This window comes from Cygnus atratus, chromosome 1 (genome assembly GCF_013377495.2).
Source record: "Cygnus atratus isolate AKBS03 ecotype Queensland, Australia chromosome 1, CAtr_DNAZoo_HiC_assembly, whole genome shotgun sequence".
NCBI lineage: Eukaryota > Metazoa > Chordata > Aves > Anseriformes > Anatidae > Cygnus > Cygnus atratus.
Window position 1 is genome coordinate 20657451 of NC_066362.1, and position 18754 is coordinate 20676204.

Genomic DNA, 18754 nt, shown 5'->3' on the forward strand with positions numbered 1-18754 from the left:
TTTTCATACATTTTTGTTAATGTAATACAGTTGGCATGCTGTTAGCTAGAAAGATTAAGAAAAAAAAAAAAGAGGTAATATAGTGGTCTTGTTAATTAGACATAATAAAAAACAGGTAATTATTTCTGAAGGGATAACAGATGTTAAAGACCATTTAATAAAAGGCTATCTAATTGAGAAAAGCTCAAAAACAAGACATTTAAAATTTTGCAAAGTACTACCTTAGCCACAGTTAGAAACACTTGACTATCAAACCTGGATGGTGTTCTCAGAGGAACGGAATTTGAAATATGTTTTTATACAAAGCTGAAGACTAAAATCTGAACATAATACAATAGTAGATTAGAACATGTTGATAACCAAATTTTTGAAGGTATTTTAATTTCTATATTGTTCCTTTTCTAAATAAATTATGCAGAGAGGAACTATCCATTCCTCTTGGAAGGAAGCAGAAGTATATTACTTATAAAGGACAGAAGCTAGGAGAACAGCTTATCATGTAACATTATTTCAGAAATAAATGTCAAGCACTGTTAAAGTTGATGGATAGAAGCAGCAAGAATATATTAGCTACTGGGTACTTGGGTAGCCCTACATAAGAGTACCCATGACCTAGTTTATAAAAGTAAGGACCCTGTTTACTTTACCAGAACAGAAGAAACCGTTTGAATAAATTCAATGTGTATGTATGTCCTATGTATATGAAAAGAAATCTCTATGTCAGTAAGCTAATCACTTTTTTTTACTTATACAATGACCTTGAAGAAGATGTGTAAATGTGCCCTCAAAGTTAGCAAGAGCAAGCATCCCTCTTTAGCCTTATAATCAAAACAATGAGCACAGGTTTTAGACAAGACTTTTGGTTAGAAAGAACAAATCAGGTTCTGGCTAGGAAGAGGATGTAGCTCTTCACATCACTTACTGTGAATAACTCTCTTTCTTTCTTCAACATATTGATACCATAAAAGTATCTTGTTTCCCTCCTCAACCAAAAGTTCCCTTGTTGCCCTCCTCAACCACCCCCATGTCAGTGTCTACGTCCTAAACAGTCTTTAAAAGTCTGAAAAAATGTCTTATGTGTAATAACCACAGTTTATGTCAGCACGTGGCATACTTTCCCAACAATCAGATGAAGCATGTTAGAAACCACTTGGAATCTTGTAAAAATATGGATAGGGTTAGGAAAACAATTATGGGATAAGTGGATTTTTTTCCGATCTATGACAAGAAAAAGTATATATACTTAATTCATTCTACCTTGGGATCACTGAGTGACTCTGAAAAATATTTCAGCATTAATTGTCCCATTTGAGAAAGAGAATCCTTCCTAAGACTTACAAAACACATAATTCCGATCTGGTTAGAGGATGCATTGCCCATTTAGCCTTACTCTTTAAAGGAGAGATATAATGATATCATACCATATCAGTAAATTGTGACAACCTTCAAGAAGTAAAATTTATTTATTCCAGTTTCTTTAAATGGGAACATTATCAGAGAGAGAAAAAGATTACAGAAAACTCTTAGTAGATCTTGTACTTATTCTGAGCAACATACTTTTAGAAATTCAACCAGAAAATTTTTAAAATATTCAAACATTTTATGCATTTGGTATATGTTCTAATATTTAAAAATACAGTTATAGGGAAAAGAATAATAGCAAAACTAAACAATTTGTTTAAGACACTTATGGAAGAAAAACTCCAAGTTGGAGATCTAGAGAAATAAATGGAAAAGGATTATCTACATAAATGGAAAAGGATTATTTAGGCAAAACATACTGATACCCACATCTGTTCATAGCACCATCATGCCCACTTTTTTATTGATTAATTTGTATAGCAGAATGATAGACACTTCTCCCCCACATACACTTTTGTCAGTAACTATGATTGTTTATGAATATCAAATGATATACAGCATGGTGTGATTAGGAGTTGCCAGCTTTGATTTGTGGAACACATCACATTTGCATACTCTGAATAATACCTTGAGATGTAAATAAAGAAAATGGGGAAAAAAAAAAAAGAAGGCTTGTTTAGCTATTCATGAGTTACTTTAATAAGCGAAATACGTTTCAGCATATTTGTTGGTTCTTCCATTCATCTTCATTTCATATTTTAATTCATTTAGTTCAAAAGCATTAGATATCCATTCTTACCAGATAATCCTACACAGTCCTACACAGAAAACAGTAAATGGTTGTAGGACTGCCTCTTTTCTTTTGCCACTTGAAGAATGCTACAAACAAGTATAGTTTAGAATAACTTGTCTTTTGGCCTCAAAATCCTAGAAAGACAAGCAGTTTCTGTTCCAGCAACAAAGAACTGCATTTTTGTCAATAATTTCTCACACTAGTGTGAAGTGCAAATAGAGTGCAAACTGAAGACAACGAAGGTACGATAAGAATAGGGAGGGTGTAGACAGACATACAGGGTGTATGATCCCATGTTTTAAAGGGTTATTTTGGTGCATGGACAAGATTCAGCCCTAACCAAAGATAAAAGTTGTATCAGGCTTTACTGAATATCAGAAGATATACTGATCATAGTACTTGTGTTGTCTTTTCAGGGTTGCCACATTTCCCTTCTTTATGGAGGACTGCTTCCTATTTTTTGTTGTGCTTATTCCCTTCTCAGTTAAATATCTGCAACAAGTGGGTGGCTGTCAGTGCATGTGGGAGAGCACTTGGTTACGTCAGGAATTCTTCTTGCTTCATGAGTGAGAGGAGTGAAGGAAAAACTCCCACTGACGCACGTATTTTGGCATGTTTTAATAGATTTACCAATACCAAAAGAGAAGATAATAATCTGCACACCTACAGACTGAGGACCTACTCATGCCTTTCACACCTACCCACATCCACATCTACATACATGCAGAAACTGGGAGTCACCCACCTGCTCTGTCACGACTCCCCCATTGCTAAAGGCCAGAGGACCCATCCTCTCCATCCAAAGGCCACACTGAAAAACAAACAAACAAAAAACCCCAAAACCTTCAATAAAAGCAGCCACTAAGAGTTCTGTGTGTAATGTATCTTTAGGATACGTTATAATCACCCATTAGTTTCATACTAATTTGACAGAAGAAAAATAAAATTAAATTATATTTTCTTTGAAGTTGACCCATGTTAATGAAAAAGAGAAACTCTTTTACTGCAAGGCAATTCTTATGCCAAGAACTCTGGCAAAGTTGGACATCTCTTGTGAGTGTCTGGTTTTCTTTGATGTCTGTGGCCTGAATCCATGTTCAGTTTTAAAAGAAAGGGTGAAATTGTGCCTTTCAGGAAAACAATGGGAAAACTGAACATAGGAATGTCCTATTCCCTATTCCCTATTCCTGTGATTTTTTCATTAAAAAAAAAAGAAATACCCAGGACCTAAAAGACAATTTTAAAATGAACTGCTGGCATCATGCTTACTGTCTAATTATATATTTTCACAGATCTTCTGTGACACAATGGTTATATCTCCCCCTTCTATGTGTCCAAAACTATCATTGTGTTTAATGATATTAAAACAACCATATCAGGAAAAGAGTAGATCCTTTAATATAATTATTATAATGTCATTAGAAAGAGAGAGGATGGTGGGAAAATGGTGGTGGTGGTCTTCAGAGACTTATGATATACCGTAATTACCATCCCCATCAAAATGATGGATCTGTTGAGACCCAATTAGGAACTTTTCTGGGTACAGAACTATTTTTTTCTATTGCTTCTTTTGTATTCTAAGTACCACAAAGCAGTTTACCGTTAAAATATTATAGCCATTGAACACTGTTAGTTTTTTTTTATTATTATTTTGCTTTGAAAGCAGCAATCCAAGTGCCAAGGAAAGAGAGGGAATCTTGATGTTGTGTAAAGGATGGCATATCAAAATGAACAGAAATAAGTGCTAAGCTACAACTATGTGAATAAGCACGTTTTCCAAAACTTTGAGAGCTGTGTATTACCATGTCAAATCTATTTTTTACTTATTAATTCTACAACTGAATTACATCAGCTAGGACTGAAATCACACTAATTGTAATAATTTCACCTAGCTAAGCTGTGGTATGCCTTGCCAAATGGTTTGTGACACATGAGTTTACATGCTTTCAAGTGGACACTGGTCAAGTTAACTGAATTGACAACTTTGGAGGACTCTTAGATACATAGAAATAACATCTCATTCAGGGACTTCCTAAGCATCTAATGACAAGAGTCTCTGGGATATTACTCATAGTGAGTGTGTCTATAAAATAAAGCTTTTGTTCTGCTCTTACCTAATTTCACTGCTCACTGTTGAAGATCATAGAGTCATAGAATAGTTTGGGTTGGAAGGGACCTTAAAGATCATCTCATTCCAAATCCCCTGCCATGGACAGGGACACCTCCCACTAGGCCAGGTTGCTCAAAGCCCCATCCAACCCAGCCTTCAATACTTCCAGAGATGGTGTACCCACAGCTTCTCTGGGCAACCTGTTCCAATGTCCCACCGCCCTCTGAGTAAAGAATTTCTTCTGTATGTCTGACCTAAATCTACCCTCTTTTAGTTTAAAACCATTACTCCTTGTCCTATCACTACGCTCCCTTGATAAAGAGTCCCTCCCCAGCTTTTCTGAAGGCCCCCTTTTGGTACTGGAAGGCTGCTGTAAGGTCTCCCCAGAGCCTTCTCTTCTCCAGGCTGAACAACCCCAACTTCCTCAGCCTGTCTTCGTAGGAGAGGTGCTCCAGCCCTCTGATCATCTTTGTAGCCCTCCTCTGGACTCATTCTAGTAGGTCCATGTACTTCTTGTGCTGTGGACTCCAGGCATGAATGCAGCACTCCAGGTGGGTGCTCATGAAAGCAGAGTAGAGGGAAAGAATCACCTCCTTCAACCTGCTGCGTGTTCTTCTTTTGACACAGCCCAGGATTTGGTTGACCTTCTGGGCTGCAAGCATACATTGCCAGCTCATGTTGAGCTTTTTATCAATAAACACGTCCAGATCCTTCTCAATCCATACTCTTTCCAGCCTGTATTTGTGCTTAGGTTTGCCCCAGCCCAGGTGTAGGACTTGTTCAACCTCGTGAGGTTCACCCAGGCCCACCTCTCAAGCCTGTCAAGGTCCCTCTGGACCCCTTCCCTTCAGCACGTCAACTACACCACACAGCTTGGTGTCATCAGCAAACTTGCTGAGAGTGCACTGAATCCCACTGTCCATGCCACTAACAAAGATGTTATACAGTGTCAGTCCCAATGCTGACCCCTGAGGAACACCACTCATTGCTGATCTCCACTTAGACTCTCACTCTTTGAGTGAGACCTTACAGCTAATTCCTTACCCACCATTTGGTCCATCCATCAAATCCATTTCTCTCCAATTTAGAGACAATGATATCATGGGGGACAGTCTCAAATGCTTTACACAAGTCCAGTAGATGACATCAGTTACTCTTCCCTTATCCACCAATGCTGTAACCTCTTCATAGAAGGCTATCAGATTTGTCATGCATGATCCAGCCATGTTGGCTGTCGCCAATCACCCCTTAATTTCCATGTGCCTTGGCATAGTTTCCAGGAGGATCTGCTCCATGGTCCTGCCAGGCACAGAGATGAGGCCTGTAGTTCCTCAAGTCTTCCTTTTTTCTTTTTCTAAAAATAGGGGTTATGTTTCTCCTCTCCCAGTCAGTGGGAACTTCACCGGACTGCCATGACTTCTCAAATATGATGGATAGTGGCTTAGCAACTGTATCTGCCAGTTACCTCAGGACCTGTGGATGTGTCTCATTAGGTCCCATGGACTTGTGCACCTTCAGGTTCCTTAGATGGTCTCAAACCTGATCTTCTCCTGCACTGGGCAGTTCATCACTCTTCCAGTCCCTGCCTTTGACTTCTGGGGCCTGGACCATGTGGCTGGATCTCTTGTGGTGAAGGCTGAGTGAGAATAGTCATTAAGTACCTGAGCCGTCTCTATATCCCAGGAGACCAGGTCTCCCAGTTCCTTCCAGAGAGGCTCCACTAGTCTTCCTTTTATCAATGATGTACCTATAGAACCCTTTCTCATTGCCCCTGATGTTGCTGGCCAAATTTAATTCTAAAAGCTTTGGCTTTCCTAACTTGATCCCTGGTTGTTCAGACAATGTCTCCATATCTCTCACAGGTTATCTGTCTTTGCTTCCACTTTCTGTAGGTCTTCTTTTTCTGTTTAAGTTTTCTCAGGGGCTCCTTTTTCATTCATGCAGGCCTCCTGGCATTTTTACCTGACTTCCTCTTTGTTGGGATGCATCACTCTTGAGTTTGAAGGAGGTGATCCTTGAATATTAACCAGTTTTTGTGGGTCCCTCTTCCCTCCAGGGCTTTGTCCTATGGTACTCTACCAAGCAGATCTCTGAAGAGGGCAAAGGTCTGTTCTCCCAAAGTCCAGGGTAGCAAGCTTGCTGTGCTCCCTCCTCACTTCCTTCTGAATGCAAAACTTCACCATTTCTTGATCACTGCATCCAAGGCTGCCCTTGAGTTTCACATTCCTCATCAGTCCCTCCTTGTTGGTAAGAAAGAGGTCCAGCACAGCAGCTCTCCTCATTGGCTCCTCTATCACTTGGAGAAGGAAGTTGTCATCAATGCATTCCAGGAATCTCCTGGATTGCCTATGCCTCACTGTGCCTCAGACAGATATTAGGGTCGCTGAAGTTCCCCAGAGCTTGAGAATGTGAGGTTGCTTCTATCTGTCTATAGAGGGCCTCATCTGCTTGGTCTTCCTGATCAGGCGGCCTGTAGCACATTCCCACTATAACATCCCCTGTCCTTGCCCTGCCTTCCTGACCCACAAGCTCTCTGTCAGCTCCTCACCCACCCCCAGGCAGAGCTCCAAGTACTCCAGCTGTTCATTGACATAGAGGGTAAATCTCTATTGATCCCTAAGAGGATCCCTAAGATCCTGCTCACTGTTGAAGATGGACCACGCCAGTAAAACCTTTGGTCTGTCCTACAACAGCATCTTTTGTGTCTCATCGAATGTGTCTCATCTAATTTCGTAACTCTGTAATATTATCATAGCAATACTAGTGTTTAAAAACTAGCTCCATACTGCAAAGAAACTCAATAATGATTTCCTCATGTACTGCTCTTACCATACTGCCTAGGAACAATCAGATGGATATTGCCTACTAACACGTACTCTCTTAAATTCTCTACAAAGAGAAATAAAGACAACCTTCTTCCCAAACTGTTTACGTGGAGGAAAACAGAAAGTTGTACCCAAAGAATAGAGGCATGTATAAAAATAAAGGCAGGAGCACAGAAGTCCAACAATCAGTATTTTCAGTGCCACAACAGCTTAATTATTCTGAAGAATCCTTTTTAGACATAAAAGAAACACGAAGGATTTTAGATCTCCATAATATATTAGTTGGCATATGTTTATGGGGAGCACAACTCTACATGAGTCTGCATGGAAAGAAGCACAGAAATTCTTTTTTCAGACTTCAATACCTGAGAAATGGAAGCTGACATAATTCATTAGTCAAAGGTGAAAATCAATATTTCAGCAATTAATGCACTCTATAGATACATTAAAGGAGGCTGTAGCAAGGTGGGGCTTGGTCTATTCTCCTGCGTGCCTGGTGACAGGATGAGGGGGAATGGGCTGAAGTTGCGCCAGGGGAGGTTTAGGTTGGATATTAGGATTAACTTCTTTACTGGAAGGGTTGTTAGGCATTGGAATAGGCTGCCCAGGGAAGTGGTTCAGTCACCATCCCTGGAGGTCTTGAAAAGACGTTTAGATTTAGAGCTTAGTGATATGGTTTAGTGGAGGATTTGTGGAGTGTTAGGAGTGGAGTGGAGTGTTAGGTCAGTGGTTGGACTCAGTGATTTCGGAGGTCTCTTCGAACCTAGATGATTCTGTGATTCTGTGATCTAATATGCAGACGTACAATCAGTCACACATATCCTTGACAGTGAAAACAAAAAAATCATTCTTGATGTACAAGAGAATGGCAGTCCTGCAGAGGGGTGCAATTATTATGATTTCATAGTGCTGTTTCAAGACTGGAGAGAAATCAAATTCTGCTCAGCCCTAACCATGTTAAATTGTATGTGTGCTTTAAAACTTGGTCTTTTAAAATAATTTTCATGACAAAAATGTAAAAGTATACAAACTGAAATGCATTTCTTCTGCAAATCAGCTAAAGTTTTGAGTATTTACGTGCTCAACTTCTACATGATACAAAGAAGATACTTCTACAGGATACAAAAGTGTAAGCTAAATTTTTACTTATTCAAAGTTTTCTATTTTTTTTGCCACATGATATCCAGTGTTCAGTTTTGATGGAAAAGAAGGATTTATTCCTTGGGCATATTCAATAAACTATCTTTCTCATCCTCTACCATCATTAAATTAATGAGAAGTCTAATTTCAAGAAGTCAATAAAACATGGAATAGCCCAGGAACTCATCTGCACTCTTTCTGTATGTAGGCAAACAAATTACTGATAATGTGCATATAGCATTCATATGTTAATATGTGAAAATTTAACTGATAATTGTTAATGTATTTAAAGAAATATTGTTGCCTTTCTTCCTTGTCAAATAATATTTTATGTTCTTATTATATTGTTCTACTTCTGCCGCATTCTTTCTCTCCACATCCCCAGCTTCCTGATGTCATTTTTCTACTCACGTTTTTATGTTAGCGTCAGACTTTTCCGTTGTATTTTTCAAAAATTTTTCAGCATAAGAGAATGTAAAGGAGAAATAAAGTTCTTGTTGTTATTTTATGTGTACTGTTTTTATTATTTTTAAAGAGGTTTTGTGAGTTTCCTTTGTTCATTTTGCTGGAAGACATTTTGATGGATTTCAAAACAAATGTCCATTTTATTCTTTTCTTTTTTTCATACACAGTTTTGCATAACAAGCTCTCTAGCCTGAACATTTTACTACTGTTAATGAGTTATGTAAAGTTCTTGCAGAATGAAAGAACTAAGGTTTCCATGAATTACGTTATTACTAATCAACAGTTCTGGTCTTGCAATACAAGATATTCATCCATCTAATTGTCCATCAAATATGAAAGGCAAGGGTTTTAAAAGGAAGGGATACTGTAATTGCCCTCCTACAGTGACTCTTACCTCATCTTATCAGTAGCCCCCTTTGAAGGCACTTAATGGGAGTCAATTCATCTAGTTTTAATAAGCTAAAGTTAGATGTCTACTCTAAATTTAGGCTCCTTCTACATAGTAAGGGAAGGAAGATATCTGTTTCCAAAGAGATTTAGTCTCACTATCTCTGAAGGTGTCTAAGTCTCTTTATGGAATATAAAGGGAGACATCTGATTTAGACTAGGTACTTAATTTAAGGCTACAAGTTAATCCATCCATAGATTAGTTTATTAAAATGTTATCTTATTTAAATTGAATTAAGTTCAGTATATTTCACTTTCTTTAGTTGTTCAATAGACTGTACTTATTTTGAAATTTTTTAGATACATGATTACACCATTACTCACTCAAAACATAATTCTTCTCTCTCACCTTCCAAAAGTAACAGCAGCAGTAACACTAATGAAGGGAATTTTGCAGGCATAACATTCTAATAATGAGAATACAATCATATTTCATTTCAAAGAATGTTATAGTTTTTAGAAACACTTTGAGGCAGTTCTTTCATTATGTGTGGTTCCTTAAAAGTAAATATCTTGTGTGAGATTCACAGAACAGTAAATGAAATTCAATCTTATATATTTCTAAGAACTTTACAGAAATTAAATAATGAAAGTAGGTCTATGTGTTCTCTTTGCTTTTGCTTTGTATATCAAGGCTAGATTGATCTGAGATTTTACATTCTCATCTTACTTCTTTCATGTAAACAATTCAATGAATTAAAAGGTGGTAAAATATGATTTAAACAATATTAATAATCAAAAGTAACTAAGTAAAGCTATGTCAGGAATTTGGTTTAGCATTAAAATTTCAGGTTAATCAAAGATTATGACTTGTCATTTCCATAAAGTTACTGCTTGTAATTATATTCACTCTGATCAGAATACAAAAGCATAAAAATAGCTATGTGATATATTTTTATTTGTTACACGGCATGGCTAGACCTATTTTTCTTATTCTTATTGTTTAATCTTTTCATATTATTTCTACTTTGCTATACGCTAATTAATTAAAAAAAATAAAATAAGTCCATTAGCTGAAATATTATACATGACAACTAAAGGTAAAGATGCAACCATCTGTGTGACCTATTTTATATTTCAGAGTTCAAGATATAGGCAGTGTAACCCAGTGTCTTTCTGCTCTCCAAATTTTTTCCAAATGAATTTTCTTAAGGAAGCTCTAAGTAATTCTCTACAAAGCAGACAAAATGTAATGAAGCTTGCAACTATAAGACTAACAGTATTTACACAGGCAGAAATGAATTTTTCATTCTAAATTTTGCCTGAGCCCTATTTTTAGCAAATGTCTCTGATACATAAAGCCAGGCAAGAGCCCTTTTCTTAGACATTAACAGTTGAGCTTGTGTTTAATTTTTAGCAGTCACATTTGTATTCAGAAATATTTCCTTCAAATTTGTCTTTCATGGATGATTCTGTAGATTTACCAGGGCACACTTGGCTTAATTCATCTGTTTTTAGAAGTAGAACTTTGAACTACCTATTTCAGTGTTTAATCTGTACCGTTATTTCATATAAATAATTTCTTTGTGTTGTATCATGGAATGATTCTGCCTACAAGTGAAAATTTTAATCCTCTCCAACTTCTTTTCTTTTTGACTTTATTCACATTGTGTAGGAGAATGGTTGCATTAAGGCATGGAACGATCATTACTTCTGATGTATAATGAACATAATTTGAATGTAATTAACAACAAAGTTTAACACAACTATAACGCAGGCTGCACTAGAGTGGGAAACTGAGGTTTACATTGAAGTTCCAATGTATATTTAGCATGTTTAGGTAAATAGCTGCTGCAGGAATGCTTTATAGAGGGTTAGTGGAGAATTCAATAATACAGGTTATAATCAGTTTCCAAAACAACCTAACGGGGAGTTTCAGCTGGGCACTTTCACTCACCTGAGAGCATATTACTCGGTAAGAATTTTGCTTCCTGTTTCTCATCTGTTTTTTGTATACCCTGCATACAAATTTTCTGTATTTAGTCTCCAGGATCCAACCATATTCATGGGAGAAATAGAAGAAAACAAGTTTGAGAAGCCTTCTGCTTGGATAAGAACTGGATGTCTGAGCATCTGTGGTGTGACATGAACAGTTATTAGGATGGCTGGCCACTGCAAAGTAATTTAGAGGACAACAGTTGTGCCTAACTGTTAGTGGCACTGAGATTTGTATTAACACCTCTGAAGATATAGAACAAGTGCTTCACTTGTTCAATCAGAACTGTTCATTGCTGAGACACAGCTTTTCTCTGTCTTTTTCCTGTCACTTATTTAAGCTCATTTGCTTGATAGTTTTCAAATAGTGGAGAGAGAACTGATCTGGAACAGCACTTAGAAATATCAGTAAATGGACTGAAAACGTACAATATTTTATTATTTTAAATACTGTGATAGGGGACTATATGTAATATCCAGTCACTATTTAATCTTGCTGCATATCACTTGTGGCCAGGGTGTCAGCTAAATTAAGTTTTGCTAATTTGGAGGGGGACTTAAACAAGTATAAATATGCTTAAGGATCCAAATACTTGAGATATGAGATTTCATTTTATAAATATATATTTTTTGTCTCTTATGCCATATTTCTCTGGGAAGGCATTAGGAAAGACATTCAGATGCAAAATTTTTGAATGGTCAGAAAACTACTACAAGAGATAGTTCTAAATATTTTTTTCTCAGTTGATGTCATTTCTGACACGGGTACAGAAGAGTGAAGGGTTTATGTACTGAATGAAAAGACCATTGGGGAGATCAGAAAGCAACACCCTCATCCATTATTATGGAAAAAGCAAACAAACAAACAAACAAAAAAAACTATATTGTATTAGTGATATATATATAAAAAGCTAACACCAAATCCAACTCAACACTGAATGGAGAGGTAAAATACTTTGTTAGGAACAATTTAATTGCCTCAGTATGTTATGTCTCATTAGTCACATGCCATGCAGACTCATGGACACAAATCCAACCTAAATGCTAGATACACTCACGTTGTACCACATGAACATTCAAGGTGAGGTAGGATCCCCAGATTTCACACACCAGGCATTCAGCTGGAATAAGTGAGTTCACTTTGGCCTTTTATTGGCAACTCTCCACTGTGGTATAAAGACAAGTTACAGAGGGCCACCCACAGGTTTTTGCAGTACAATGGAATTCACACTTCTAGTAGATAATAATAATTCCTGGTATAAAATGCATTCCCAAATCTGAAGTTTTCCCATAAAATTATTATTCCCAGTTTTTAAAATGTGCTACAGAACGTGTGTACAATACACACTAGAATTTACCTTAGAATGTACCTAGAGGCACGTTCTGCTTTTGATGATGCATGTAATTACAATACCATAATGATAATGTGAGTTACATGCCTATTTTAAGCCCAGCCCTTCTTCTGCTGACTTTAGGAGGAGCTTAATCAAACCCTTGATAGCAAACTATTTCCTCAAAATGAAGAGCTGTGATTTGGAAATCAAGCTTGTGATAATATTCTATTATGCCAAAACACAAATATTGTTAGCAAGATTTACTGAGCTGCTTCACATACTATTCTTATTCTACAGATTTTCATTCACCTTTCATGTTGTTAATGAAAATTATCAGCATCAATTGCATACATACTTCTGTACGTGATGGAATTTATATAAGTACTTGACTTATGCCATTCAAAATGTTTTTCAGTGCAGGTTAAAAAAATCTGATGAACATATACATTATAGAGAAAAACATTAAAATAAAATAAATAAATAAAATAAAATAGAATAAAAAGAGATAAACATGTCAGCAATGGGCCACACCTGTTTATTTTTGCTTATATTTGGAGGCTGAGAAGAAACTGATGAATGTTTTTTTTTATTTCATATTTTTTTGGATACTTGAAAAAAAATATTTCTCCATATTCTTAAAGTTTATGTATGTAACTCATGCCTAAATTGGAGCCAGAGAGCTAAGTAATCAAGAATATTCTTATCTGCACCCAGCCTGAGTAAGAGAAATATAATTAAAAAAAATCAATGTCACAGATGAATCAATACCAACCACCCCAGCTTCATAAAAGATATTTAACTTCTGCTATAAGTTTAGGAGGACCCATAAAAGATGTTTAGATTGTAAACTGGGATGGTAGAATTTTTTCTTCCATATGAAAGACATTTATCTGAGTTTAGAATTTAACCAAACATTTATGATCTGGACCACAATTTTCTCATCCAGCCAATCTGTTTCATGCTAAACATTACTTTCTAAATATCATATGGTATGTTTCTAACACTTCCAAAAACAAAATAAAAAGAAAACATAATTTATATTTAAAATGTTCTCTTTTTTTTTTTTTTTTCTTCCCCTGAGAAAATTTAGCTCCTTCATCACCATGGTGCTTTGAAGCAATTCCTTGCTATATTAGTGATCTATACTTGAAGGAGTTACCTTCTGTTGTTCCTATGAAAAGCAACCTAATCCAGCCAAACCATAAGCCTTTGGAATACATAGATATTTTACTGTGTTTAACAATAAGGAAATGATTAACTTTAGGCTCAGTGATTCTCATGTGTTCCTACTTCCATTCTTGGAGCATCCTACTCACATAAAAGATGATACATATCAGAAGTATTCTTCTTCCAAGACTAATGCTGTGGAAAGCATCTAATATCAGTATAGGAGATAATAAAAAACAGGACAAGGAGTGTTCTATTCATGAAGGAGACAATGATGGAAGAGTAGTAGGTGGAAACCAGGAGACAGAGATTACAGTGGCTTGAATGAGCCTTAAACTGGAGCCAGAGACCAACCTAAGTACGGCTTGGTAAAAACTGATCTTTGGAGGATATTGAGTGGAAAGAAAGCATGGGGAGAGATGAATGAGTGAAGACGCAGAAAATGGATCTTCACAGAAAAGGTGAATCTAGAACTAGGAAACAGATAGAGGAAACAGGAGAAGGGTCCTGCTTGTTTCTAAGGTGTTTGTCATGAGATTACACTGATGATTTATACTAAAAATATCATAACATCATGATACACAGTATCTTCCTTGTATGAATCAGTGATTAATTACAAAAAAAAAAAAAAGAAAAGAAAAGAAAAGAAAAAGAAAAGTGAAAAAAACAGTAAATAAAAGTCCTGTGATCTCTAGCTTACCATGGAGGTTCCTCTCTTAACTTTTTTTTTTTTTCTTTCATGAAACCAACAAGGAAGTTGTGGGTTTTTGTTTTGTTTTGTTTTTCCTTTAACACAAAAAGTTTATCATTTTTTCCTAGCTTGAATTTATGTCTTATCAGCCCCTTGAGCCCTCTCAAGTATATAAGGAGATAACATTCACATTCATCCTGATTTTTAACAAATGGTCTTGCATGTCCGGTGGTGTTTTCTGAGGAATTATTTTCCTCCATAACTTCCTCTAAATGTATCCTATGTATTCTAAAGATTGATTTGATTTTGTTTTATGATGTTCCTGACACCCTTTTTATAATAACTTCTACAGCTTCTTTTTAAGAAAACATGGGTTAAGGAAGGTGTCACCAGGCATGCCAATCACTTCAGTATGTCTAGTAATTAAAAGCAGAAGGTAGCACTGTATTGCTAATAAGTAATCTTTTTCCCTCGCTCTCACTCACAAACATACATACATAATGTTATTTATAATAACTGCTTCTCAGCCATCTGCTATAAATCGGAAATGATAATAAAATAATTACAGAAATGCAGCATGCGGTTGCCCTTGACATTTCATCTCCTCTTCACACTTTCTGAAGCTGTAATACAGCCAGACTGAAAAGTATTCCCATTATGATCATAAGTGTCACAATATAAGAAGAGAGCTTCAGACTGAGTGCTGGGGCTTTATTCTCATCCCTGAACATGCAGGCAGATGTGCACAAATGCACAACGTACATAAAGAAACATTTTCTTCTTTTTGAAATGCTTAGAAAAAATATTAGAAAAGTGCTCAGAAAATTACATTTAATATCAGAGACTGGGTCTTGTGTGCTGATAGAGGTCATGGAGTAAATTGTATTTGGACTGTTCAGAGTTGTGGGAGGTTTAAAAAAGTCATAAGAAGACTCTTTGACACCGTGAGTGATTTGTGATTGACCACATCAGAAACAGTATTTCTTCCTCTGTTCTGTTACTCCTACCACTGCCTACCTGAACCTGAAACATCTGAAAGGTCTCTACAAACCTTCTTTCACTACTGTATATTAAGCAACTATGACTGAAGTCATCAACCTCCACACATAATCTTTCTGAAGGATATGGATTTGCAACTGTCCCTGCACAGAGCCGTGCTTCTAAGTCAGACCCTGACCTGAGTGCCCCTTGGTAAACTCACGCTTATGTGATGAAATATGCATCTCTTTTTGGTGGAAGAGGAGGCAGATAACATTTTGGTATGTAGGCAAAACTGACACATAGATATGCAAACAAAACCAGTTTGCAGCAGTAAGTAAAAATCATACCATATCTGATTCAAAGCAGCATAACTGATGCCTATCTGGAGGAGGCTCCACTCTCTGAATCACCCTGGATGGTGCCTATTCACAGCAACTGTGGGAGCAAACCCACTTGACAGGAGGAGGATGCTATTTTTACTGTGCCAAATTCTGCTCACACATGGTAAAAGCAGAGGGAAAACCAGTATGAGATGGGAAAGATTCAGTCAAATGTGTCATTTATTCCTCACTTGCTGTAAGCTGAGGCTGTGTCCTTCACAAGCTGTTTCCGTTAAACTTCTATGCCTTTCTTTTTCGTGACTGCTGTTGTTAGTATCAGTTGCCTGATCTATCATGTTTTTAGTTGCAATAGAGAGACATGTCACAACTTCTGCGTTGCTTTGTTCTTTTCTCCAAAGTCATCTACCCATCTGCAGGTACTGTCCCCCAGCCTCATGTCTTGGAGTGGTTATGTGAGTACCTGGCTCCCCATTTCGGTTAAGCAGGTAGAACAGATGAGACAGCTGAGGCAGCGATCCTGAAAACCTAGAATCCTGAAAACCTGATCCTGGAAAATAGAAAAGAACAACACAGATGGTGGAGGAAAACAATTTCTTTCTGCTACCTGCTGGTCCCACATGGTTCTACCTGTTAAGGTAGAATCCAGCTACATCCCACCCGACTTTCCTATAGCTTCCCCTGCCAGGGCAACCTATTTCCAGATGTGTTTTTCTAAGTATTAATCCCAGTAGTCCTCTTTCCATTCAAACCATAACTAGTTTCTGTTTGTTTGTTTGTTGTATTGATGTATGTAAAAAGAGAAGTCCCAGCATCAATCTGGTATAAATAGTAGATGAACTTAGCTATGCTGTGTCCTACAGGTGGTGACTGGCTATAAATATAAGAGTGTGATGAAAGTTACTGCTACAAGTACTGAAGACATAAAAGACAGGATGAGAAGATGAAGCTTAATAACACTGACACCTGCTGAACTTTTCTTTTCACTCTGCATATATATGTCCTGATGCCCCTCCGCACCCCCCCCCCCCCCTTGACAGGAGCAGATAAAATGCTAATTCACTGAAGACTCCATTTATGCCTGCTCTATAATTAGAAAGGGGGTATTTCATTTCCTACATGACCTTTTTTGGCTATGCCTATAACTGTACACTCAGTTAATATTCAGCCATATGACTCTATTCAAATGTGCAACTTACAGCCTTCTTCCTCCTTCTGTCAGACACAGGCAGCCCATTTGCAAAAGTTTAAGGGGAAAAAAAGTAAAAAATAAATAGTTTTTTTCTCCACATAAATCTTCACTTTTGATAATACAGATATAAATATATCGCATGAATGCACCAATAGAAATGCTTTATAACAGTCATTTCAAAACTCAGTACTTTTTAAAATAGGTTATTGTGACTAAGATTTTGCTGTCCTTTTAATCAGCCAGAATATGTTCAAGTCAGAGAAGCCTGGGGAAATTCAGCCACCAAACATGCTTAAGTTGAAAAAAACTCGTCTGCTGGGTGAATATTTTGTTGCCAGGCAACACTTCAGAAAAGCAAGGCTGCAATCAAGGTTCAAATACTATTCTTAGAACTAGTGCTGAGAAAAGCATCACAGCCTAGGATGACCTTGCTGCATTGGAGGCAGTATGTTAATACCTGATGTTCTTCTCAGTTGTTACACAGGCATCATCATCAGAAGACTTTAGGCATTTCTTTTAATTAGGATTGATTATAAAGACTGGACCAGACTTGTATTCCTTTTTTTCTGGCCAGATGGAACTGTGGCAAAAGTCAGGACAAGACAGTTTGGGGATAAAACCTCTAGAATGTAGGTGGATTTAGGTGTCAGACTACTAAAACTAGGTGTCAGTACTCAAAGTGGGAAGAATAAGTCTGATGTAGCTTTTCCCTCCAGCTGAAGACAGGCTTCTTTTCATTATTTCTCTGTAATTTCCAATTTCATCATTTCAACAGGAAAAAAAATAAAAAATAAAAATCATCCTAATCCAAAATAGTCATTCCAGTTCAGGGTGGCAGGAGTGAGCACACCTGTGGGAGGTGCACCCAGGTTGAGGCACTCCTCCACCTAGTGACAGAGTTCCATGAGGAAGTGAATAGGCTGCGGAGAATCAGGGAGACGGAGACAACTGGAGTCACTCCCTACTTTCCCTGAGACAGGCCCAGCAGGCAGAAGGGTCACTCAGTAGAGGGATTTCCCTATCCCTTCTCCACCCAGCTGAAAGCACTGACCTAGAGAATAAGGGGCAGTGGTAACAAGTCCCTGCCCAACACAGCTGACACACCCCCTCCAGGACTTCCCCACCTTCCCAGGCTCCCCTCTGCAATAGGTATGAAGCTTTGCTTCTTGATTCGAACAATATTGAGGAACATTGTACATATGGCTTGGAGGTAACACCAAGGTCATGTCAACCTGTGCCCTGCATTAAAAGAGCTCCCACCAAGGGAAAAAAAAAAAAAAGAAAAAAAAAAAAAAAAGAAAAGACAGATCATTGTTGTAGGAGACTTCTTTTTGATGGGAATAAAATATTTAAACCAGACCCAATTCATAGGAAGGTCTGCTGCCTCACTGGGGCCCAGATTAGGGATGTAAGGAGAAAGCTTCCTGCCCTGCTTTGACTATTACCCATTATTAACTTTTCAGGTAGGCAGTGATGAAGCTTTAAGATGAAGTCCAAGGGCAATCAAAAGAGACTTCAGGGCCTTGGGACAACTAGTCAAGGGATCAGGATCACAGGTGGTGTTTTCCTCTATACGTCCAGTTGCAGGGATTGACAAGGCAAGGAACAGAAAGAGCAAATCAATATCTGGCTCCAAGCCTAGTGTCACCAGAAGAATTTTTTTTTTTTTTTTTTTTTGGTCACAGGTCATTTTACAAGACACCAGGCATGCTGGCAATGGATGGGGTTCACCTGTGTCTAAGGAGGAAAAGAATCTTTGCTCAGAAGTTAGCAGGGCTCATTGATAGTGTTTTTAACTAGATTTGAAAGGGGGAAAGGGATAAAACCAAGAGACAAGTCTGGGGATGGTATAACAAAGGTTATGGGATGGTGTGCTAGCAAGGTCCATCAGTCCAGTTGAAGAGACCCCTGGAAGTCATCTGGTCCAACATCCCTGTGCAAGCAGGGACACCTGGGTTGCCCTGCTTGCAGGTT